The sequence below is a fragment of the Melospiza melodia genome, unplaced genomic scaffold (assembly GCF_035770615.1).
Source record: "Melospiza melodia melodia isolate bMelMel2 unplaced genomic scaffold, bMelMel2.pri scaffold_294, whole genome shotgun sequence".
Taxonomy (NCBI): Eukaryota; Metazoa; Chordata; class Aves; order Passeriformes; family Passerellidae; genus Melospiza; species Melospiza melodia.
This window is the reverse complement of record NW_026948613.1, coordinates 10,854-22,482: the sequence shown is the minus strand read 5'-3', so window position 1 is coordinate 22,482 and position 11,629 is coordinate 10,854. Positions and strand designations below refer to the sequence as shown.

At 47.6% G+C, this 11,629-nt stretch overlaps 2 long non-coding RNA genes across 2 annotated transcripts; both read left to right on the top strand.

Moving 5' to 3' along the window:
• The first annotated feature begins 4,710 nt into the window (after nucleotides 1-4,710).
• Nucleotides 4,711-5,079, top strand: LOC134434016 (uncharacterized). The gene is made up of 3 exons (XR_010031789.1): nucleotides 4,711-4,797; nucleotides 4,893-4,936; nucleotides 5,038-5,079. It is a non-coding gene; the product is annotated as an uncharacterized LOC134434016 (long non-coding RNA).
• A 1,635-nt stretch (nucleotides 5,080-6,714) lies between these two features.
• Nucleotides 6,715-6,950, top strand: LOC134434018 (uncharacterized). Its single transcript, XR_010031791.1, has 2 exons — nucleotides 6,715-6,787; nucleotides 6,899-6,950. It is a non-coding gene; the product is annotated as an uncharacterized LOC134434018 (long non-coding RNA).
• The last annotated feature ends 4,679 nt before the right edge of the window (nucleotides 6,951-11,629 follow it).

Genomic DNA, 11,629 nt, shown 5'->3' with positions numbered 1-11,629 from the left:
TGATGAGTTGAGGATGGTGACTGGGAGAGGGAGGGTGTTCAGGTATCCAGTTAGGAGTTCTTGGGAGGGGGTTTGCAGGCAGCAGGGTGAGAAAGGGTGTTTGTTTGTTTATTTGAGGCCCCCCCCCACAAGGCTGTTCAGAAGCCTAGCAGAGGCATTCCCATGTCTTGCAGCACACAAGGTCCTCCACTGCACTCACAGGAATGCCATTTAACTTTGCCTTTCTCTAACCCAGGTGCCACTCCTAAGGAAGGCCACAGCCTTGGAATCAGGATGAAGCTGGAGCCTGAGGGAGCCAGGCACACTCAGGAAAGGGCAAGTAGCTGACTTGCAGGGATTTGGCCCGCATAACTCTGGACTCACACTTTGGTTTTGGTTTTTGTTTATTGCAGCTGACCGAGAGGCTCACAGGCCATCACAGAGCCCTCCGAGGCAGACTCATTTCAGGTGCAACGTGGATCCACATCGCCGATCATCCAAAAGATAAGTCGGGGGCCACGGCCTGGAGATGGGAGAGTATCAGGTTGGGAGTTCTTGCGCCAGAATTAAAAATTGGCCGTGGGAAAAGCAATCTTCTCCAAGGGCCTGTTAGGACAGGTAAAGGGAGAGGCTCTACTTTTGATGGCAGATGTCAGGCGGGCAGTGCAGAACAGTTCTGGTCTGTCTGGTGTTGTCTCGTGTGCCGTGTTCCCTGGTGTGTCTTTGGGCACCCTTTTGCCTTCTCCCCTCGAGGCCCTCACCACAAGCATGATGTGTCGTGTTTCTTGTCCCCCCTGTTTGTCACGTTCCGTTTCACGGGTGTGTGGACACATTTGTGCCGGAGCTGTTCTGCCCTGCCCATGGCCTGCTGCAGTAGGACAAGCCTTGGGGCGTTGAAATTTGTAATGTGGGGTGTACTTGGGCTCTGGATGCTATTCCTAGGTTGGCATAAGGTGTTTGCAGCTTGTGAGTTACCCTGGTGGTGTTTGACATATGTTGTAACTTTCTTTCAGGTGCAGATGCATTCCCTGTGTGGCAGAGGGTCAGGGTTAGGAGGTGCCGGGCCTTCTTAGGAGCGCGGTGCGTAGCAGAGTGGTGGGGTTTTGGCCGATGCGGTGCCAAGGTCAGGCACTGATGTTTGGTTCTCTTTAATCTAGCTGTCTGAGAGACCCCAGCCCGGTGCCAGCAGGACCTTCCCAGGTGACGAGGTGGCCTTTCTTTGCACCTGACAGGGACCAGCATCCCCAGATGTCTGAGAGATAAGTAGAGGGCTGTGACCCACAGTGGGGGTGAAGGCATGGTGCTTGTTTGGGAATTACTGGGAGGGGTTTTTGAGTCCAATTTGGAGGTGGGGGGTGTTCATGAAGTGGCCCCTTTGGCCTCATAAAGACAAAGTCTCACTTTTGATCCCAGTGCTGAGGTGTGCAGGGCAGAGCAGTCCCGGTGTGTCTCGTGTCCTTTGTCTGTTGTGCATTATGTGTTGTTTGTGTATCCCATGTCTTTTACCTTAGGGGGGCCTGTCAGAAACCTTGGCATCCTAGTTAGCATCTGTGATCTCTGCATTCCTTGGCCTGGCAGCCTGGCCACAGAACTTTTGCCTGGGGAGCTCAGACAGGCATCCGACTCTCTTCTGTCTTTGGAAGCATCCAGTCAGGTGTCTTGTCAGGTCTTGTTCTGAGCTGTAGGGACAGCTATGCCCCACCTGGATCCATTATGGTGGATTAGGACTTGTAAAAATGTGAGGGCAGGCAGAGGATTCTGACCATAGGATTCCTAGGCATCGATCTTTGCTGTTCTTGGAATAAATCCTTCAGTTAGCATCTTCTTCCTCCAGGGTTCTCTGAGCCTCATCAGCTCACCATAGGTCTCAGCTCGGTCATCTCCTTTTGCATTCTCTCAGTCCTTGCAGCCATTTTCCTTGCCAAGAGATTTCTGTTCCTGTTGTGTCCCCGTTGTCTGTCCTGTCCTGTCCTGCCTGTCGTGTGTCACGGGTGTCAGCACACAGTTGTGCCGGGGCTGCTCTGCCCTGCCGCACAGCCTGGTGCAATAGGAGAAGTCCTGGGGACTTGGCATTTGTAATGTGGGGTGTAGTTGGACTCTAGGTGGGATTTGTAGATGGACACATCATATCTGGAGCTCTTCAGTTATCCTGCAACAGTTTGACTCTTGTCCTAACTTTTTTTTCAGATTGAGATGGATTAAATCTGTGCCAGAGGCCCCCGTCGCGGGTGAGGGGATTGCCCCGAGCAGGTGAGGCCCCATTTGTCTCTGCAGCAGAAGTGTGTATGGTGACTGTGTTACAGCTCTGTTCTTTGTCTTTCTTTTAGGAAGTCAATCTGGCTGCCAGCAGTCAAGGTGGGCAGCGGGGAGGAGTGGTTGTTATTGCTCAGCTCTCAAGCACAACAATTTTTCAGCAGATTCATTGTGTCACAAGAGGGATTTGCCCAGTGTCAAGGATGATGTTTGAGATTGAGGCTTCAGGTGATTGAGGATTGTGACTGGGAGAGGGAGGGTGTTCAGGTATCCAATTAGGAGTTCTTGGGAGGGGGTTTGCAGGCAGAAGGGTGAGAAAGGGTGTTTGTTTGTTTATTTGAGGGCCCCCCCCCACAAGGCTGTTCAGAAGCCTAGCAGAGGCATTCCCATGTCTTGCAGCACACAAGGTCCTCCACTGCACTCACAGGAATGCCATTTAACTTTGCCTTTCTCTAACCCAGGTGCCACTCCTAAGGAAGGCCACAGCCTTGGAATCAGGATGAAGCTGGAGCCTGAGGGAGCCAGGCACGCTCAGGAAAGGGCAAGTAGCTGACTTGCAGGGATTTGGCCCACATAACTCTGGACTCACACTTTGGTTTTGGTTTTCTTTATTTCGGCTGACCGAGAGGCTCACAGGCCATCACAGAGCCCTCCGAGGCAGACTCATTTCAGGTGCAACGTGGATCCACATCGCCGATCATCCAAAAGATAAGTCGGGGGCCACGGCCTGGAGATGGGAGAGTATCAGGTTGGGAGTTCTTGCGCCAGATTTAAAAATTGGCCGTGGGAAAAGCAATCTTCTCCAAGGGCCTGTTAGGACAGGTAAAGGGAGAGGCTCTACTTTTGATGGCAGATGTCAGGCGGGCAGTGCAGAACAGCTCTGGTCTGTCTGGTGTTGTCTCGTGTGCCGTGTTCCCTGGTGTGTCTTTGGGGTCCCTTTTGCCTTCTCCCCTCGAGGCCCTCACCACAAGCATGATGTGTCGTGTTTCTTGTCCCCCTGTTTGTCACGTTCTGTGTCACGGGTGTCTGCAGGTATTTGTGCCGGAGCTGTTCTGCCCTGCTGCATGGCGTGCTTCAGTAGGACAAACCATAGGGAGTTGGAATTTGTAATGTGGGGTGTACTTGGGCTCTAGATGCTCTTCCTAGATTGACATAAGGTGTTTGCAGCTTGTGAGTTACCCTGGTGGTGTTTGACATATGTTCTAACTTTCTTTCAGGTGCAGATGCATTCCATGTGTGGCAGAGGGTCAGGGTTAGGAGGTGCCGGGCCTTCTTAGGAGCGCGGTGAGTAGCAGAGTGGTGGGGTTTTGGCCGATGCGGTGCCAAGGTCAGGCCCTTATGTTTGGTTCTCTTTAATCTAGCTATCTGAGAGACACCAGCCCCGGTGCCAGCAGGACCTTCCCAGCTGACGAGGTGGCCTTTCTTTGCACCTGACACAGGCATCCCCTGATGTCTGAGAGATAAGCAGAGGGCTGCAACCCTCAGAGGGGATGAACGTGGGGTGCTTTGTCAGGACTCCCTGAGGTGGGGGTCTGAGTTGGCTCTGGCAATGAGGTTAGCCAAGATGTTGCCCCTTAGGCCCCATAAAAGCAAAGTCTCCCTTTTGGTCACAGTGCTGAGGTGCGCAGCAGGGCAGAGCAGTCCCGGTGTGTCTCGTGTCACTTGTCTTTTGTGTATTGTGTGTTGCCTGGATATCTCATGTCTCTTATCTTAGCCCTGTGAGGGGCCTCTCAGAAACCTTTCCTAGCATCCGTGATCTCAGCGTTCCTCGCCCTGGCACTCATGCCATAGATCTTTTGACTGGGGAGCTCACACAGGCATCAGAAATGCATCTCTCTTTAGAAGCGTCCAGTCAAATGTCTTGTCATGTCTTGTTCTGAGCTGTACAGACAGCCATGCTGCGCAATGATCCATTATAGCAGAGTAGGACTTGTAAAGATGTGAGGTTAGGGAGAGGATTCTGACTGTAGGATTCTCGGGCATCCATCTTTGCAGTTTTTGGAATAAATCATTCTGTTTGCATCTTCTTCCTCCAGGGTTCTCTGAGCCTCATCAGCTCGCCATCAGCTTCAACTCTTCTTCTTTTGCATTCTCTCAGTCCTTGCAGCCATTTTCCTTGCTAAGAGATTTCCGTTCCTGTTGTGTCCCCAGTGTTTGTCACGTCTTGTCTGTCCTGTGTCACGGGTGTCTGCACACATTTGTGCTGGAGCTGCTGTTCTGCTGTTCTGCCCTGCTGCATATCCTGGTGCAATATGAGAAGTCTCAGGGACTTGGAATTTGTAATGTGTAGTTGGATTCTAGATGGGATTTGTAGATGGACACAGGATACGTGGAGCCCATAAGTTATCCTGCAGCACTTTGACTTTCATCCTAACTTTCTTTTAGTTGCAGAAGGATAAATCCAGGGCAGAGCCCCCCATTCTGGGTGAGGGGATTCCCCTGTGAAGGTCAGTCACGGTTTGTCTCTGCAGAGGAAGCATAAATTGTGGCTGCTGCAGCTCTGCTCTTTGTCTTTATTTTTAGGAAGTCAAGGCAGAGAGCAGCTGTCAAGGCTGAGTGGGCAAGGTGAGCATTGAGTAGGGTACCGAAACAGTTGTTATTGCTGAGGTCTCAGTTTCTGGTGCAGCTCTAGGTATGTATTATTCCTCTTTTTATTTTAGATGGACTGCTTGCCATCTATCCTAGCCCAGCATGCCCATGCCAGGTGGGTTCAAGCTTAAGGTATCAGTACGGCATACTTGTCAGGGTTGGGAGGTTGTGTTTTCACAGTATCTCAGCATGCTTTTCTGCTTTGTTTCTTTGCAGGTGCTGTCGCTGCCCTAGGCATGCCGGGGAAGAGAGGAGGGCAGGTGACTCGGAGTTTAGACGGGCTGATTCCTAGGTGAGCGTTATGCAGCAGCATGCTAAGTGTGTACATTTTCTTTTTGCAGGTATCTTCCGGGCGGCCTCTGGAGTCAAATCAAGACTTGAGGTGAGCTGGGGCAGGGGTGCGAAGGAGTCCCGGGGATTACTGTTTTTGAGGGCAATAGTCACCTTTTCTGTTTTGCCTTAGGTACCCTGGGCAGGTTTGTAGCCACAGCTTGGAAGCGGCAGCACCGAAGCACACACATTGAGAACGTCTCAACGTCCACGTCCGACCGAGGATGGATTTTGTCCGCTTGTCTTCCAAAGCTAAGTGTCGGGGCCAGTGGTTGGGAGAAGGGGAAAAGCCTTTACTATCACAGGAGGCAATCTGATGTCAGCTTAGCGGAGAGGTCTGTAGTGGGACAGGCTCCCTGGAAGTAAAGGGAGAGGGTTTCTCCTCAGCCTCACCAGAGCCTTTGCCGGGCAGGGCAGTTCCTACCCATCTCCACATTCTTGTGAACTTTGCGTCATCAGCCTTCTTCGACTTGACGTCGTCACGGCTCTTTCCCCCGTGGAGCTTGCCTTCAGGTCCGGAGCTGTAGCCGCAGTTACCTGGCAGTCCGCTTCCTTCTCTAGGCTTGCTGAGCCTCTTGAGCATCCTCTTAACTGCTTTGGCCCTAACTTCCTTTAATGAGTTGCATTTCATCATCACGTGCTGTTGTCATAGGGCTTCCTTTCCCTTGGCCTCATTGGCCTCTGGCTCGTCTTGTGCTAGGACTCTCGGGTCCCTAAAGGGAAAGTGCCAAGCAGTTGCAACTTGTCTCTGTGTTATGTCATCTGTGTCTGTGTTATGGTGTGTGTGTCCATTGTCTTACATGGCATAGGCCTTTGTTACATCTCAATGCTTTATCGGCTCTCTTCTGTGCCATGTTCTACTCACATTCCTTGCCGGATATCCCTTATTCCAATATCTTTACATTTTTACTCTTTGAGACAGGAATGTCTCACAGGGACAAGATGTTCTCATCCATCTTCCTTCTCACTATCAGCTTTGGTAGTGCTTTTTTTTCCATTTTCTTGGACTTCTAGAGGGAGCATCTTACACCCTCCTCACGTGACTGCAGTAGTTCTATAGGTTCCATCTTCTCAAAGGGTACAGGGCTCAATAAGTAATCTTCCAGAGAGTTTTCTTAAGTCGTGGTTTATATTGTATGTTCCTATGTTGGCTTATATTGTATGTACTTACATACAGTATAAGTACGTACAGTATAAGCCAGCATAGGTACATGCAATGTAAGTGCATCGCCTTATATTGTCTGTACTTACACTGCATGTAAGCATGTCACCTTATATTGTGTGTACTACACTCTATGTACACTTGCACTGTATGCGTCAGCTTACATTGTGTGTAGACTGTACCACTTATGATCGGAGCTGCCCTGCCCTGGCACATAGTCACAGTTAGGTAGAACAGTTATAACAACTTTACTGTTCATCTGTCTTTTGTGGGATTTTGGGTAGAAAATTCATCAGTCCAGAGTGGGGACAAGTCCTAGCTGTCAGATAGCAACTTGTTGACCCTTCCTGTTGTCTCACAGGTTGCCGAGGCTGCTGATTTCCCCAGGATCTGCCATTTACCTCAAGGAGCGGCAGCCAGAAGATGTGTCAAAGCACCTTCTTCAGCATCTCAGGGAAGGGCCACAGTGAGCGTGTAAGAAGGAGTGTGTGTGAGAGCACGTGGCTGTGTCTGTCTGCTCGTCTCTGCGTGTGTGAGCGCATGCTGACTGGATTTAACCTTGTGTATATGACTTTTGCTTTTCAGGTTTTGCAACTCATTGTTAAATTGAGAATAAAAAATCCCCAGCTGCCTTCCACCCTGGCTGTTTTTTGTTTTTTTGGTCCCGGCCAAGTAAAAACCCAGAAAAATACTCCAAGATAGGCTAGAAAAGGCCCAAAAAACCCAGTAAAAAAACCCAAGATGGGCAAGAAAAACCCAGAAAAAAGCAGAAAAAACCCCAAAATGGGCAACAAAGAAACCCCACAAAAATCCAGGAAAAAAACTGCAAGATGGGGAAGAAAAAAATCAAGAAAACACCCAGAACAATCCCAGGGAAAAAATCTCAAGAGGGGCAAGAGCAAACCCGGGAAAAAACGCTAAAAACCCCAAGATGGGCAAGAAAAAACCAGGAAAAAAAACCAAGATGGGCAAGAAAAGCCCAGAAAAAACCCAGAAAAAAAAAAAAAAACAGGAAAAAGAAACTGGAAGAACCCCCAAGGTGGGCAAGGAAAACCCAGAAAAAACCAAGGAAAAAAACCAAACATGGGCGAGAATACCCAAAAAAAAACCCCAAGATGGGCAAGAAAAAACGCAGAAAACACCCACAGAAAACCAGGAAAAAAACCTCAAGATGGGCAAGAAGAATCCCAAAAAAACCCCACAAGATGGACCAGAAAAAACGCAGGAAAAACCAGGAAAAATAAACCAGGAAAAAAAAAACGGAAAAAAAATCCCAAGATGGGCAAGGAAAAACCCAGAAAAAAACCAAGAACAAAAACCCCAGACTGGCAGGAAAAAAACGCAAAAAAAAAAAAACCAAGATGGGCAAGGAGAAGATCCTCAAAAAACCCAGAAAAATCACAGAAAATCCCCCCAAGATGGGCAAGAAAAAAAGCAAGATGGACCAGAAAAATACCTGAAAAAACCAAGAAAAAAAAAAAAAAAGGAAAAAAAAAAAGGGAAAAAAACCACCAAGATGGGCAAGAAAAAAAGCAAGATGGACCAGAAAAAAACCTGAAAAAACCAAGAAAAAAAAAAAAAGGAAAAAAAAAAGGGAAAAAAACCACCAAGATGGGCAAGAAAAAACCCAGAAAAAAACCCAGAAAAAAAATTCAAGATGGGCAAGAATAAACCTGGAAAAAACCCCCCAAGACTGGCAAAAAAACCCCAGGAAAAACTCCAAACTGGGCAAGAAAAAAAACTGTCGTAAAAGGTGCCGTAAAGCGCGACTGTCGTAAAAGGTGCCGTAAAGCGCGACTGTCGTAAAGACTGCCGTAAAGCGCGACTGTCGTAAAGTCTGCCGTAAAGCGCGACTGTCGTAAAGTCTGCCGTAAAGCGCGACTGTCGTAAAGTCTGCCGTAAAGCGCGACTGTCGTAAAAGGTGCCGTAAAGCGCGACTGTCGTAAAGACTGCCGTAAAGCGCGACTGTCGTAAAGTCTGCCGTAAAGCGCGACTGTCGTAAAGTCTGCCGTAAAGCGCGACTGTCGTAAAAGGTGCCGTAAATAGCGACTGTCGTAAATACGGCCGTAAAGCGCGACTGTCGTAAAAGGTGCCGTAAAGCGCGACTGTCGTAAAAGGTGCCGTAAAGCGCGACTGTCGTAAAGACTGCCGTAAAGCGCGACTGTCGTAAAAGGTGTCGTAAAGCGCGACTGTCGTAAAAGGTGCAGTAAAGCGCGACTGTCGTAAATACGGCCGTAAAGCGCGACTGTCGTAAAAGGTGCAGTAAAGCGCGACTGTCGTAAAGACTGCCGTAAAGCGCGACTGTCGTAAAGACTGCCGTAAAGCGCGACTGTCGTAAAAGGTGCCGTAAAGCGCGACTGTCATAAAGACTGCCGTAAAGCGCGACTGTCGTAAAAGGTGCCGTAAAGCGCGACTGTGCGAATTGTTCCGAAGAGCCGAGTGTGGCTGAAAACAGCCGAGTTTACACCAAGAGCCGATCATAGCCGACTGGAACCGATAGCCGTGTGTAGCCGACTTGAGCCGCTTTTACACAATGTGCCGAATATGACCAAGTTTAGCCAACCGTGCCAAGTTCGGCCGAAGAGCCGAACTTGAACGAGTTTAGACCAAGAGCCGAACCAAGCCGAATTCAGCCGAGTTTCATTAAACAGAACCGAACGACGCCGCAGCGCTGTGCCTGCAGTGCACTGGTGCAGACGGCAGGGAGCGCTGTATAGAGTAAGTTTAAAACATCAACTATCTATAAGAAGAACTAAAAGCTCTATATCACGTGCAGCAGTAGAAAATTTCAGGCTCCCAGGGAATAAACAGTTTTCTTTAAATCATTTTTGTTTTGGAGTTTTTTTAATCCCAGGTAGCCTGAAAGTTACTATTGCTGCTTTTTTCTTCTAAAGCTAGAAAGGAAAACTAAGATTAGAAATACAGGGAAAGAAAGAAAGAAGGGAGGAAGGAAAGGAGGAAGGAAGGGAGGAAGGAAAGGAGGAAGGAAAGGAAGGAAAGGAAGGAAAGGAAGGAAGAAAGGAAGAAAGGAAGAAAGAAAGAAAGAAAGAAAGAAAGAAAGACAAAAACCAGGAGGGCAAGGAGAAACCTAGGGGGAAAAAAAAGAAAAGAAAAAAAACCCAACAAAAAACAAACCCACAGAAAAAAACCTCGAGATGGGCAAGAAAACCACCCCCCCCGCAAAAAAACCCCCAAGAATGGCAAGAAAAAGCCCAGAATATAACCTTAAGATGGGCAAGAAAAATCCCTGAAAACAGACCAGGGAAAAAACCCAAGATGGGCAAGAAAAAAAAATCAGAACAAAAAACCAAGATGGCAAAGAAAAACCCAGAAGGAAAAGAAAAAAAAAAAAAAACAAAACAGAAAAAAAACCCCCAAGGGGTGCAAGGAAAAACCAGAAAAAACACCAAAATGGGCAAGAAGAAACAAAGAAAAAACCCAAGAAATGCCAGAAAAAAATCAAGGAAAAAGGGAGTAAAGGCCCCAAGAAACAAGGCAAGAAAGAGAGGCAATAAAGCCCACAAAAACTCAAGACAAAAAAAAAACAAAAACAAGACATGCCAGAAAAAGGTACGAAAATGGTTCTGCCAGGTGCGATCAAGGTGAGCGGGTTCAGTTTCAGGTCCAGGAGATGAACAAGTGTCAGATTAGCTTGGGGCACTGCTGTGCAATGCAGCTGTGACAGGATTTATGTTTAAATATAGTTTAAATAAATTGGGGATTGTTTGGCTTTTATTGGGGTATGGGCTGGAGATTTCATAAAAAATATAAAACTAGAAATGCAAATATATCATATATATGTCGATATCAATAAATATTTAATACATAAAAATATAAGTAAAAGAAATATATTGTGTCAAAAGAACGTATCTATTATTATATAAAAAGGTATTCTCTCCAATATATATAATATCTATAAATATAACAAATGAAAATTACAAATATAGATGTGAATAGAATTATGACAAACAAAATTATTTTTAAAATTTTAAATGTGTTTTAAAGAAAGGGGTGTCTTTGCTTTTAATTTCGTTAGAGGCAGGGGTTTTATTTTAAATAATATAAGTACTATAGAAATGTAAATCGACATACGGAAATATATAATAAATATATAGAGATATAAAGATATAATACCAAACTATGAAGAGAAATAGAAATAGAAATCTATGTAAAGTAACATGAAGAGAGGTATATATAATATAATTTTTATTATACAGTAATATAAATTCTAAATATACATGCGACTATAAATATGAAAAATATATGATGGGGGCTCGGAGCACCCCAGGTGTGAGTGTGAGGATGATGAGGGCTCGGAGCAGCCCAGGTGTGAGCTGTGACGATGATGAGGGCTCGGAGCAGCCCAGGTGTGAGCTGTGACGATGATGGGGCTCGGAGCAGCCCAGGTGTGAGTGTGAGGATGATGAGGGGCCGGCTCGGAGCAGCCCAGGTGTGAGTGTGAGGATGATGAGGGGCCGGCTCCTGCCAGGGCGAGGCTGTTTTAGGTGGAGGCTTTGCCTCAGCTCCCTTTTGCACGGAGCTGCTGAGTGGAGGGGTTTATGGGCCGCTCCCGGCGCTGTCTCATGGAAGGACTGCGAGAGCTTCCCACAGGGTCGGGGGGAATACCTGGATCTGCGCTTGGGTACGTGGAGCATCGCTTAAAGGAGGTGCCGAGGGACGAATCTTTGTGCCGGGGAGCAGCAGCCGAACAGGTGAGCCCGTGTGGGTTTGGAGCGGGGACTTTTCTCCTTCCCCTTTCCAATTTCATCTTGCCAGTCCCTCCCCGGTTCCCCAGGAACAAAAGTGGAGCTTATGAGGACAAAAGGGATTAAGGAGAAGGAAGCAGCTCCTCTTCTCTTATTGTCTGTGTTTGAACTGAGGGGATCCCTCTTCACTTGTGGTTTTAAGGGTGTTGATTGCAGGAAAAGCTGCCTTTTCCAGGCTGTTAGGGGTATCCCGGGGGTGACAGGGAATCCCTGCGTTCTATTCTAAGGGGAATGGGAAAAGTATTCTTGTGGTGTTATGGGTTTGATTTGAAGGCAGCCCACCCCATTTTCAACACCCTCGGGTTTAAATGGAGGGGGCAGCCCTGGTGTCCCTCCTTTTCAAGGGTTTGAATGGAGGTCGAAATTGCCCTTTCCCATCAGTCGAAGGCTTTCATTTGGGGAGCGCCCCTTCTTTTCTGCTCTCCTACGGGTTTTTTTAAGAATTGTTGTTGCTTGTTCTTTGTTGTGCTTCAGTGCTTAGAAAACCTCCCTTTAAAATCAGTTCAGTTCATGAGTTGAACCTTTGTTTGCAGACCCTCACTGAGCAGAA